Source organism: Passer domesticus, chromosome 33 (genome assembly GCF_036417665.1).
Source record: "Passer domesticus isolate bPasDom1 chromosome 33, bPasDom1.hap1, whole genome shotgun sequence".
NCBI lineage: Eukaryota > Metazoa > Chordata > Aves > Passeriformes > Passeridae > Passer > Passer domesticus.
This window is the reverse complement of record NC_087506.1, coordinates 2,671,567-2,682,994: the sequence shown is the minus strand read 5'-3', so window position 1 is coordinate 2,682,994 and position 11,428 is coordinate 2,671,567. Positions and strand designations below refer to the sequence as shown.

General features: G+C 57.1%; 1 long non-coding RNA gene across 1 annotated transcript; it reads left to right on the top strand.

The window, feature by feature from the left end:
• Positions 1 to 5,503: 5,503 nt before the first annotated feature.
• Positions 5,504 to 6,824, top strand: LOC135288599 (uncharacterized). The gene is made up of 3 exons (XR_010351656.1): positions 5,504 to 5,771; positions 5,990 to 6,105; positions 6,723 to 6,824. It is a non-coding gene; the product is annotated as an uncharacterized LOC135288599 (long non-coding RNA).
• The last annotated feature ends 4,604 nt before the right edge of the window (positions 6,825 to 11,428 follow it).

Below are 11,428 nucleotides of genomic sequence, written 5' to 3'. Positions count from 1 at the left end.
AAGAATTGGAGGGGCTGGAGTGTGTCCAGAGAAGAGCAACAAGGCTGGTGAAGGGTCTGGAGCAAAAATCCTGTGAAGAGAGGCTGAGGGAGCTGGGGTTGTTTATCCTGGAGAAGAGGAGGCCCGGGGGAGACAAGGTGGTGTCAGGGCACAGGTTGGACTTGATGATCTCCAAGGACTTTTCCAACCTTGCTGATTCTGGGATTCTCTGAAACCACCCTTGCAGCAGTTGCACAATGAGCCCTGGGCCTCCTCTTCAGAAGCTCCAGCAGCCCAGGTCCCTCAGCTTCTCCTCCCAGGCCCAAAGCCCATCCTGTCAGTCCTCAGAGCCTCTGCAGCTCCTCCTCATTGCCCAGAACAGGGAGCCCCACAGGCAGACACAGCAGCCCAGATGTGCCCCCCTGGCTTGGGGTGCCTCTGGCAAGGGAGCAGCACCAGGCACTGCAGGAGCCTGCAGACAATTCCTGCAGCACCTGGGGGATGATCCTGCTCCCCAAGGGACGTTCCCATGGTGCCAAGTCAGGAACTGCAATGGGGAGTGGGGCCAGAGAGGAAAGGGCAAACGGGGATGGGCTGTTTGCAGGGGAGAGAACAGGGGTGGGCAACAGGAAGAAATTTGTACCAAAAAAAGGGGGAAAAAAGCAAAGCTGAAGCCAAGGAAATGCTCAGGGCAGTTTGGGGGTGGCTGTCAGGCAGCCCTGGCTCTGAGCAACAGCATCTGCAGTGGGACAGGAATCTCCCAGCTAATGGGAACAAACTTTCTGGCTGACTGCAGAGGCCAGGACAAAGCTGAGTGGTTTCCCTGGGGTCCCCCACCCTTGCTGGCCCCAGGGGCTGATGGCATTTGTGCTCCCTCAGGTTCATGTCCCCACAGCAGCAGCATGGGGGTGCTCCTGCCTGCTCTGTGCAATGCAAACAGGGGCTCCTGAGCCAGTGCTGCCGTGGCTGTGCCTGCAAGGATGCAGCACCTCTGTGAGCTGGGGGAGAGGCCAGGGCTGCAGAGGGGGGATGTTGTTGGCAGCTCCATGAGGATGCTCTGGGATGCTGCCCTGGGCTGTGCAGCACACTGGGGATGGATCAGCCCCTGCTCTGCTGCTCCTTCCCGTCTCCCCCAGGGCCCTTGCAGAGCCCCAGCCATGCTGTTTGCCCCCAGCCTGCCCACGGCCAGCCTGGGGCTGCTCACCCTGGGGCTTTTCTGTGCTGAGCATTGGCCTGGCCGTGTTCTTGAGAGAGCCTGGGCAAGGAGCCTGGAGCCCCCAGGGCCTGGCCTGAGGCGTCAGCGCTGCCCCAGCAGTGCCCATGGCCTGTCCCTGCTGCAGCCCCGGCACTGCCACCCCCAGGACTGTGCCCGGCCCCGAGAGCACTCAGGCCCTGCAGCAACACCAGGGCCACCAGGGCAGCGGGGCAGGGCCACGGCAGCAGCACTGGCAACACCAAGTGCTGCTGCTGCTGCTGCTGGGCACAGCTGCTGTGCCAGCACTGATCTGCCCCAGCTCTGCACACCGACATTGCTGCTGCAGCTCCAGAGAAGGCAAGAATAGAGGGATCTCTGCAGAAAACTTTGCTGGGATATCCTTTAATTCCTTTAAAACCTTTGAGACTGCAGCCCCTCATTGGCACAGTCTGTGGCCACAGGGAAGGTGGAGAGAAACAAAGTCAGAGATGGCAGAAACAATCGTCTAGCTTTAGGAAGAATATTTAAAAAGGAAAACAACAGGGAAATCAAAGAACCAAACCAAAAGAGCTAGAAAAGATGACTTTTATTACAAGTGATTTGCCGAAACTGGCAATCACTTTAATGGTTCCTAAGATGTCCAGTGATCAGTCTCCTCACTGCAGCCTTGAGCTCCTGGTTCCTCAGGCTGTAGATGAGGGGATTCAGGGCTGGAGGCACCAGCGAATACAGAACTGACACCAACAGATCCAGGCATGCAGAGGAAATGGAGGAGGGTTTCAGGTAGGCAAGTACTGCAGTGCTGAGAAATACATTTCTCCTGCATTTTCCCTTTTCAGATTCTTTCAGTCATCTCCTGAGAGCTACAGTTTGTTCTGGTGCTTTTTATGAACTGATTGTACTCTTGATTTAGATGGAGACTGTGGAATTGTTTTCAGATGTAGAAGAATCTGGACTGAAGACAGAAACAAACTCCCTGTCAGCCCATTTTCATCTTCTAGATCATTTTCAAGATGTCCTTGGGGGTGTTGGAATGATGATCACACAGCTCTCCACTTCTGGCTGCAGGCTCTGCAGATTGTTTCTCTGCATTCAGTCAGGCTTGCATTCCCCAGGAGTTCTTGGTAGCCTGTCATGTTTTCTTAGGGTAGAACAGTAACAATGAAAACCTTACCAATGGCACAACTGCCCAGCCCACAAGGAAAAGAAAAGAACAAGCTGTCAAATTCTTCAAATATTTCTCCTGCTTTGCTGCAAGTGTTGTGCTGCACCCACAGTGTGGAAAGCTGCAGTTGGTGGCACACCTTGTGACACAAGCTGCACCTCGTTCTCCGGGAAAGGTTCTTGGAAAAAGCAAACAGGACTGAGGAGAAGATTCTGGAAAAACTGAAAGAGCTTTTAAGAAATTAAATGAAAATTGAAACAATTCAAGACGTTTTTCTCGATTTGTTTTTATGCTCCCCTTTTCCATCTTGCACTAGTTGTCCATCCCATTAATTCCAAACAGATCTCACTTCTAAGATCACTTCTAAGATCCATGAGTTGGCAAGTTTTAGACATTTTAAGATACCATGACCTAGACACACTTTGGCTTCCCCTGTTTTTCTTGGAAATCAATGCTGGAGAGGTAAGTGCAGTGCTTGGGTCAGGTACAAATTCTGCATTCAGGGAATGCGCTCTGAGAGTGTTTGACCCTCAGCAGGGACAACGCACAGGAGTGACCGAGGGGATTCCTGAGCCACTGTGCAGGAGTCCAGACTCTGGCTCTTGGCTGAACTCGGCAAAGTTCCAGTGTTTGGACAGGCTCAGGGGCTGCCCTCGGGGAACGTGGGGCTCGGGGCGGGGGCGAGCGGGCAACGGACAAACGGACACGGGGACAAACGGCCCCGGAGCTTCAGTTGCAGCAGCGGCAGCAGCAGCGGCAGCAGCAGCGGCAGCAGCAGCAGCGACAGAAGAAACTTTAGAGTCTCTTCTCCTCTCCCTCTCCCGCTGCCCCGTACCTCTCCCGCTCTCCCTTTCCCGCCGTCCCTCTCCTCTCCCCGCCTCCCTCTCCCCGTGCCGGGCTGGGCCATGCCCCCGGCCCGCCCCCGGCCCCGGGCGGGGCTGCCCCGTGCCCGCCCCCGGCCGTCCCGCCGCCGCCTGGCCTCAGCCCGGCTCTGGCCGTGCTGGCGCTGGCGCTGCTGGGCGGGCATCAATGCCTGGGGCTGGGGCAGTTTCGCCGGCTTTTGGCTCCGCCTGGCCCGGCCCCGGCCCCGGCCCCGGCCCCGGCCCCGGCCCCGAGCCCGGCCCCGGCCCCGGCTCCTCCCGGGGCCCGCGGAGGACACAGGCGGCGTTGCCTCTCCCGCCGCCTCCGCTGCGGCTTGCCCGGCCCGAGCTCCGCCGCTCGGCAGCGCAGCCGCCGGCCCCGAGCCTCCCGTGTCGCGTTCCAAAAACCGAACGCCGGGGGATGGCCGGGCCGGGGCGGGTGAGGGGCGCTCGGGGGCCGTTGCTGGCCCCGGGCCGAGCGCTGACAGCCGCGTCCCGCCCGCAGGGAAGGCGCAGGAGGCCCTGCAGGAGCGGTACCGCCTGGGTTCCCTGCTGGGGCGCGGAGGATTCGGCAGCGTCTGCTCGGCAACGCGGCTCTCGGACGGCGCCCCGGTGAGCGGCGGGGCCGGCGGCGGGCGGAGGAGGAGGGGGTGCAGGAGGAGGAGGAGGAAGATGGGGCTGGGCAGGGCGGGCGTTGAGCTGAGCCCACTGCTCCCCTTGGCTTGCAGGTCGCCATCAAAAGGGTGCCACGGAACCGCATCCGGCACTGGAGCGAGCTGGTGAGTGAGCCGGGACCGCGGGAGAAGCCGGGCCGTGCCAAGCGTGGGTGAGCCGAGCCCCGGCATGGTGGAAGCCGCCAGGACGTCTCGAGGGGGAGCGGGCGTGGGGCCAGCGCAGGGCGCAGAGCATCCCGGGCTGGCTGAGGGGTTGCCCAGCCCTGGCCCGGCATCGGCCCCACTGACGGCATCGTGCTCCTCCCGCAGCCCGACGGCACCAGCGCTCCCCTGGAGGTTGTGCTGCAGGACAAGGTGTCCACTGGCTTCCCCGGTGTCGTAAAGCTGCTGGAGTGGCTTGAGCTCCCCAGCGACATAGTGATGGTGCTGGAGCGGCCAGAGCAGTCTCAGGACCTCCTGCATTTCATTCGGGCACGGGGGTTCCTGCGCGAGGAGGTGGCGCAGCCGCTGTTCCGCCAGGTGCTGGAGGCCGTGCGGCACTGCACCAGCTGCGGGGTCCTGCACCGCGACATCAAACCAGCGAACATCCTGGTTGACCTGGCCACCGGGCAGGCAAAGCTGATTGACTTTGGCTGTGGCACCTACCTGCAAGACACAGCCTACACTCACTTTGCAGGTGAGCCTACACAGGGCTGTGCTCCCGCTCCTGGCATCTCATGGCCCAACATCTCTCAGCCCAAGCTGGCTGTGGCAGCGGGGATTCTCCCTTTTGCTGCCACTCAGGGGACTGAATCTGCAGCTGAGTTGCTTTAGAGCAGCGGTGGGTGGGGAGCCATCTTCCAGCCCTGCTGGCAGCCTTTGCCCACCACTGTGCCCAGGACTGGGGCTGGGCTGGGGCAGCCAGCCTGACAAAAACAGCCGTGGGTGGGGGTAGCAGAGAGGGAGGTTGGAACCTGTGTCCCAGCCAGTTTGTGTGCAGGCAAGAGGAAGGGCTTGGACTGCTCCACTTGCCCTGTTTGTCTTGGCTTTATAATATGTTTGGGGCAATGCAGGCAGGGAGAATGAGGGCATGGTTTTTCCCCAGCACGCAGTGGGTATTTCCTTTGCATGTCATGGTCAGGCCTAGCCAGAGCTTCCACTGTCCCCTTCCCACACCAGTGGCTTCTTTTGCAATCCCAAGTTTGTACACCAGTCCCAGATGCTGGTGAGAGGACAGTGGTCACCCTGTGTGCCACTGATGCAGCCCTCGCCCGCCCAGGGATGCTGGGGCCAGGCTCTGGGAGCAGCAGCATCCCCCTGATGAACTCCATCTGTATTCCACAGGAACACCATCATACAGCCCCCCGGAATGGACCCGCTTTGGCTGGTACCATGGCGAGCCAGCTACCATCTGGTCCCTGGGCATCCTGCTGCACGAGATGGTCTGTGGGAAGATGCCTTTCAGGAGGGGCTGGAACTTCAGCTGGGGCCAGCTCTCACTGCCACAACGGCTCTCTCCAGGTGGATCCTCTTCTCTGGGCATGGGTGCAATACCAGTGCTGGGAGACAGCAGCGGGCTCGGGAGCATCCCGCTCTGGCAGCTGCTGAGGAGGTGGCACATGTCCTGCTCTCCCCCAAAACCAAGAATTGATGGGAAAGTTCAGGCCCAGCTCTGAGCACATCCAGCATGGCCTGGGCATGGGAATAGTGGGGCAAAGTCAACAGGAGCCTTCTCCAGCTGACGGGCAGTTTCTGGTTTCTCTCCCCAGAGTGCCAAAATCTGATCGGGTGGTGTTTATCCATGCACCCCTTGGCCAGACCCTCATTAGAAGAGGTGTTCAGTCATCCTTGGATGCAGGATATTCCTCTGCCCTAGAAGAAGGGAGAGAGCCACAGGCACACTTTGATCCAGGGCCCTGGTAAGTTACAGCTGCACACATGCCTTGGCAATGAGAAGCAAAGGAACCCAGCCTGTGTCACTGCACCAGGGTCATGGGATGGGAACACGCAGCCCTTGTGCTGGAGCTGAGCTGCTCTGCCCAGCCCTGGTGGCTGTCATCCAAGCAGGTTTTGCTTGTCCTGGTTCCCTGACAGCTGGGGCCCTGGGCAGAGCCCTGACAGCCTGGTCTCACCCCAGGGAAGGAGAAGGAGCCCCTGGAGAAGCTGTACCGGGTGGGGCTGCTGCTGCAGGAGACGGCGAGGATGACATGATGATGACAACCTCTCCCTGGACCTGGCCACCAGCAGTTGAAGGTGATGCACTATGATTGTGGCACCTTCTTCAAAGCCAAACTCCACAGGGAGTTTGCAGATGAGTCCACACGTGGGGAAATGCTCCCAGATTTGGGCATTGCCCAGCCTGGCTGGGAAGCAAAGGTTGCCCGTTTGCTGGGGCAGATGGAACTAAATCTTCAGTCAGCTGCCCAGCTGCTTTTTTGGCAGGGCTGGTGGGATGGGCTGGAGTGGGTACAAAATGGGAGTGGGCTCCTGGCCCTGCCAACAGCCCCCAGCACCCACCGTGCCCCGGGCTGGGGCTGGGGCTGGGGCAGCCAGCCCGACACAAACCCCCGTGGTGGGAGCAGAGGTGGGACTCCAGAACCTGTGCAGGGGCTGCTTTGCTGTGCAGGCAAGGAAGGGCTTGGGCTGCTCCACTGCCCTTGTTTGCTTTGGGATCATGGTTATTTTGGGGGCCAGTGCAGAGGGAAAGAGAGAAAGTGTGGACCTCCCTCACCCATGGCTGGATTTTTCCCTAGCATGTAGGGGTTGGGCCTTCCTCAAGGTCCTGACAGAGCTAAGAGTTTTGACCTTTCTTCTTCTTTTCCCTTTTTGTCTCTAACCTCTTTTCAACAATTTGCTTGTTTTTTCTACAGGAAGCATTCTAGGTGGTCCAGTCTGGATTGGGAAGTGCTTGGGACCAGCTGCAGCGTGGATGGGCCGTGCCCTTGGAGCAGGCTGAGGACATCGTTTGGGACCAGCTTTTCTTCCAGCCGTGGATAGCGTGAGGTGGGTGCCCGTCTGCTTGGCACGGTGGGATCAGAGCTTTTGGGAGATGGCAGCGAGCACAGGAGCATCCTGCTCTGGGCAGCTGCTGAGGGCTGGATGTGCCATGGCTGGCTGCAGGCTGGGCACATGTCCTGCCCTCCTGCCCTGCTCCCAAAGGCAGCACTGATGGGCAGCTCTGGGCACAGCTCTGAGCCCGGCCAGCACGGCCTGGGCACTGCGGGCAGCTGGGACAAGGGGACAGGAGCCATCAGCTGATGGGCAGTTTCTTCTTTCTCTCCTTGCAGCCAGGCTCTGCGGATGCTGAGGCTGCTCTGGGCTCTGGCAGGGCTCTGCTGGAGCTCAGCACCGGGCTGGAATCAGCCAAAGAAGAAATGGTGTCACCTGCAGCACAGACTTGCTTGAGCATTTTGACAACGCAGCTCAAGTTTGCAGCGTGGACACCTCCAAGGGAAAACATGACACCTCCCAAAAATTAAAATTGTTCAATACCTTCTGAAATCAAATCAATCTGGGATGACTCCAAATGACATTTTTCAGCTTGCTCAAGATGTAGCTCAGCCCTTCTCTGAACAGTTCTCTCCCCCACCTGCCTTTTACTTCTCAACTGCTCCCTTTTTTCCCCCAGTGAATTCCCAGCCCATCACAGTCTCCTTTACTTGCTGGCCTTGCGTGTTGCCCCTGACCACAAGGAAGGCCGAGCCCCAGGTTTAGGGACTCATGCTGTCACTGGCTGAGGAGCAGCAATGTCTCAGAGGTCCAGTGGGATTTTAGTGTCATTCAGAGCCACTCTCCAGCCCTCAGCTCTCCTCACTGCTGAGTTCCCACTCCCTTTTCTTCATCCTTGCAGCAGGATGAGCTCTGTGAATCCCCTTGAGCCTCCCCACTCTTCCCAGCCCACGCAGCCACCTCAGTGAGGCTGAAGCTGAAGCTTCTCTGTCTCCTCTGGCACACCAGTCCAGTCCCCTGTGTGGGGAGCCCCAGCCCCAGAGCACAGCACACAGCAGTGCAGTCCAGGCTGGAGCAGCTGCCCTGCAGCCCTGGCTTGGCTGTTTGTGGCAGCTGAATGCTCCCTGTTTCCAGCTGTCCCTGCAGGATGGCCCCGGGGCAGAGCCCAGCCGGGCTCCCACTGCAGCCCCTGGAGCTTGGGGCAGACAGTGCTCCCAGAGCTGAGGTTCATGGGGAGCACCCGCAGCTGTGCCTCGCACTCAGTGTTGGCAAGTGTTGTGTTCTCATCTCCTGCAGCCTGAGGGGAAAACAACCTGTGCTGCCAGGCCAGCACTGTCCCTCTGGGCAGGGACAAAGCTGAAGGGCTTTCCCATTCCAGAGGAGCCGGCACTGAGCCTTGGCAGGGCCTGGCAGGGCTGGAGCCGGGTCTGGCCTGCTGTCCGGGACTCGCTGCCCACCAACCACCCCCACCCACCACGCTCCATCCTCCAGGGACAGAAGGGTCTGTGTGTGCCAGGGGCTCTTGGATGTCTCTGTATCCATGGACAGAAGGGTCTGTGTGTGCCAGGGGCTCTTGGATGTCTGTGCATCCATGGACAGAAGGGTCTGTGTGTGCCAGGGGCTCTTGGATGTCTCTGTATCCATGGACAGAAGGGTCTGTGTGTGCCAGGGGCTCTTGGATGTCTCTGTATCCATGGACAGAAGGCTCTGTGTGTGCCAGGGGCTCTTGGATGTCTCTGTATCCATGGACAGAAGGCTCTGTGTGTGCCAGGGGCTCTTGGATGTCTCTGTATCCATGGACAGAAGGCTCTGTCTGTGCCAGGGTTTCCATAATGTCTCTGTACCCATGGGTATGGGATGAACATGGACAGTGAAAGTGTCAGTCATGTTGCTTGCACACTCCTTCCTTTGTACACAAGACAAAACCATGCACACCCCCAGGTATGGATATATTAATAGGATATGGATGGATAGGGGTTTCCCACAGAGCAGTAACTTTAGCATAACTCACCATTTAACTGGTGGCCAGGGGATTTTTTCCCTACTCTGTGGGAGAAGGTGTCCAAGAGCTGAAGGAGCAGCATTCAGAAGCAGATTCAGGATTTCTAGGTAGGAAGTGGAGCTCACAACCATCCACATAACTCGCCATATTCATTGGGATGGGCTGCTGCTTCTCTAGGAATATGGCCCAATGCAGACATGAGACTTGGAGAAATCCCAGCTCTCTGTGGGTTTGTGCAAAAGGGGTAACAGCACAAACACTTTGTGCTTGCCTGGGGGACACAAGGTCCAAGGAGCTTTGGTGGCAGAGGGTGACCTGGGCTGGTGGCAGGTGAAGTTCCATTCTATGACATTCTCAGAGTGGCACAGGACAAAGGTCCAAGTACCCCCAACCCCACTGATGAAGTCCTTAGAGTGCTGTACATCCTCTAGGAAAAGCTGCTGTCACACAATCTATTGGGATTTATAACTTTCATTTGCAACACTTTAAATCCAAATTTCAAACTGCAATATTTTTACATTCAAGACACAGTAATGCATAAATGCATAATAGATCTTTCAATTTCCTATTGATTCAATCACAATTTAAAATAACATAATATTGCAAACAAAACCCTGAATGTTTTAAAAAAGGGATGCTGAGGTCAGTAAGATGAATCCATGCCATCAGAACATTTACAGAGTAACTGATTTCTCTTCTTAAAAAGATCAGTTGCCTCTTAATGCAAAGTTACCAAAGATTTTCACTACACATTTGTTTTTTTGGTTTTATCTTTCATATTTTTTTCTTTCCTTTTTTGTCCAGTGTTTTTAACAGAGAACTCGTCCTACAAAAGGAATGTACAGCAAAATGAGAAATATTTCTGATAAACAATGAAAATGTAGGCTCCTCCTCTGTTTCCTTTTCTATGGATACCCTGAAGAAAAATATCTAGCAGATATGAGCAGAGGTGTGAAGTGTTTCATTTGGTCTGTGCTGGAGTTGAGCACTGCTGACATCCTGATCTAGTCAAGAGCTGCAGAATTCTTTTGCAGATCTTGAACCTTGTGTTTGCAGGCACAGCACCTGAAGTGCTGACACACCAATGCACATGAATAACTCTGTTATTCCCTCTCAGAATTTGGGCTCTGCCCCAGCACGAGGTGCTGCAGCCCTTTGCTCCTGGTTCCCGTGTGGAGCAGCTCCCTTCCTGCTGGCTGAGCTGCTCAGGCAGAGCCCGGCAGGTCCTGGCCCTGCAGGGCTGAGGCTTTTCCCCACTGCTGGGCACAGACTGATGGAGCAGCACTGCTGAACACGGTCACACCCAGAGGCACCAGGAGCAGCTGCCTTTGGCCACCTGAGGCTCCAAGGCCCAAACTCTGAGCAGCCAGGGCTGGAAGAGACTCACAGGCTCCCTGGTAGCTGTGCTGCCCCACTTGTGCCCGGCCCAGCTCTGCATGAGGCAGAGGGAGAACAAGGGGCAGCTCCCTCCCAGCCCAGCCCAGGGACCCCTCCAGCCCCAGGGCTTGGGGCACTGTCAGCACCTGCTGCTCCAGCCACCACTCCTGCTGGCCCTGACAGCAACACCCAAACTGGGGCTGATCCCGAGGGAGCAGCAGCAGGGCCTGGATCTGATCCCTGACTCTGGGACAGGGCTGGACAAATGACCCCACAGCAGCAGCAGCAGCAGCACATGGAGCTGACTTTCAGGACAGCCCCTGCCACTCTTCCCTCCTGTGTGCAGCGGTGTCACAGCAGCCTGAGGCACCTGGGAGCCCCCAGTGCCAGCAGGGACTTGAGATGGCAGCCCTGGGCTCCTGGAGGTTTTGCAAGGAACAGAGGTGGGGACTCCCTGTCCATGGGGAGCTTCCAGATGGAAAAGGCTGCTGTGACCAGGCAGCTCCAAGGGCAGAGAAAGGAGGGTCTTGACCACTGGATCTGAGCCAGTCCCACAGTCCTGGGCAGCAGCCACTGAGCCTTGGGGGAAGAGAGGGCACAGCAAGAGGGACAAAACCAGGCAAGGTCAGAGACTGGAGAGAGCCAGACCTGGGACAGGAACAGCTGCTTCACTGCACTCTTGGAGAAAGCTCTTGGCTGGTTCACAGCGCTGAAAGGGCAGAGAGGAGGCCTCACCAAACAATGCTCCTGTTTCCACACCCTCCCCTCTCTGTGTCCCAGAAGGAATTGCATGGACTGTATTCAACTCTCTGAGTCGTCTCATTCAGCATGAGCAGCTTAGCACCAGGAGCTGAAGGAGCTGCCGCCATAGGCCACAGGAGCTGAGCAAGAGGGAACTTTTAGAGCAAAGTAATGCTGCTCAAATAGACCTAGCTAAATGCAGCGGATAGAATAATGGAATCACAGCATCCTTTCTGTTGGAAAAGACCTCTGAGCTCATCCAGTACAGCTGTTCACCCAGCAGTGTCAAGCCCAGCACTAAACCACATCCCTGAAGTGCCAAGGCCTGGATAACAGCCCTGAGTGAGGCCTGAGCAGCAAGCCCTGAGCCAAAGGTGACCTCTGGATGAACCTTCCAACCAAAGGTTATCTTTGTATCTGCTCACTGATGAAATATGCATGGTCATTAGCATTGTGATGGATGTAGCGACTCCTTAGTGACACATGTATTGGTCTTTTTGTATTTGC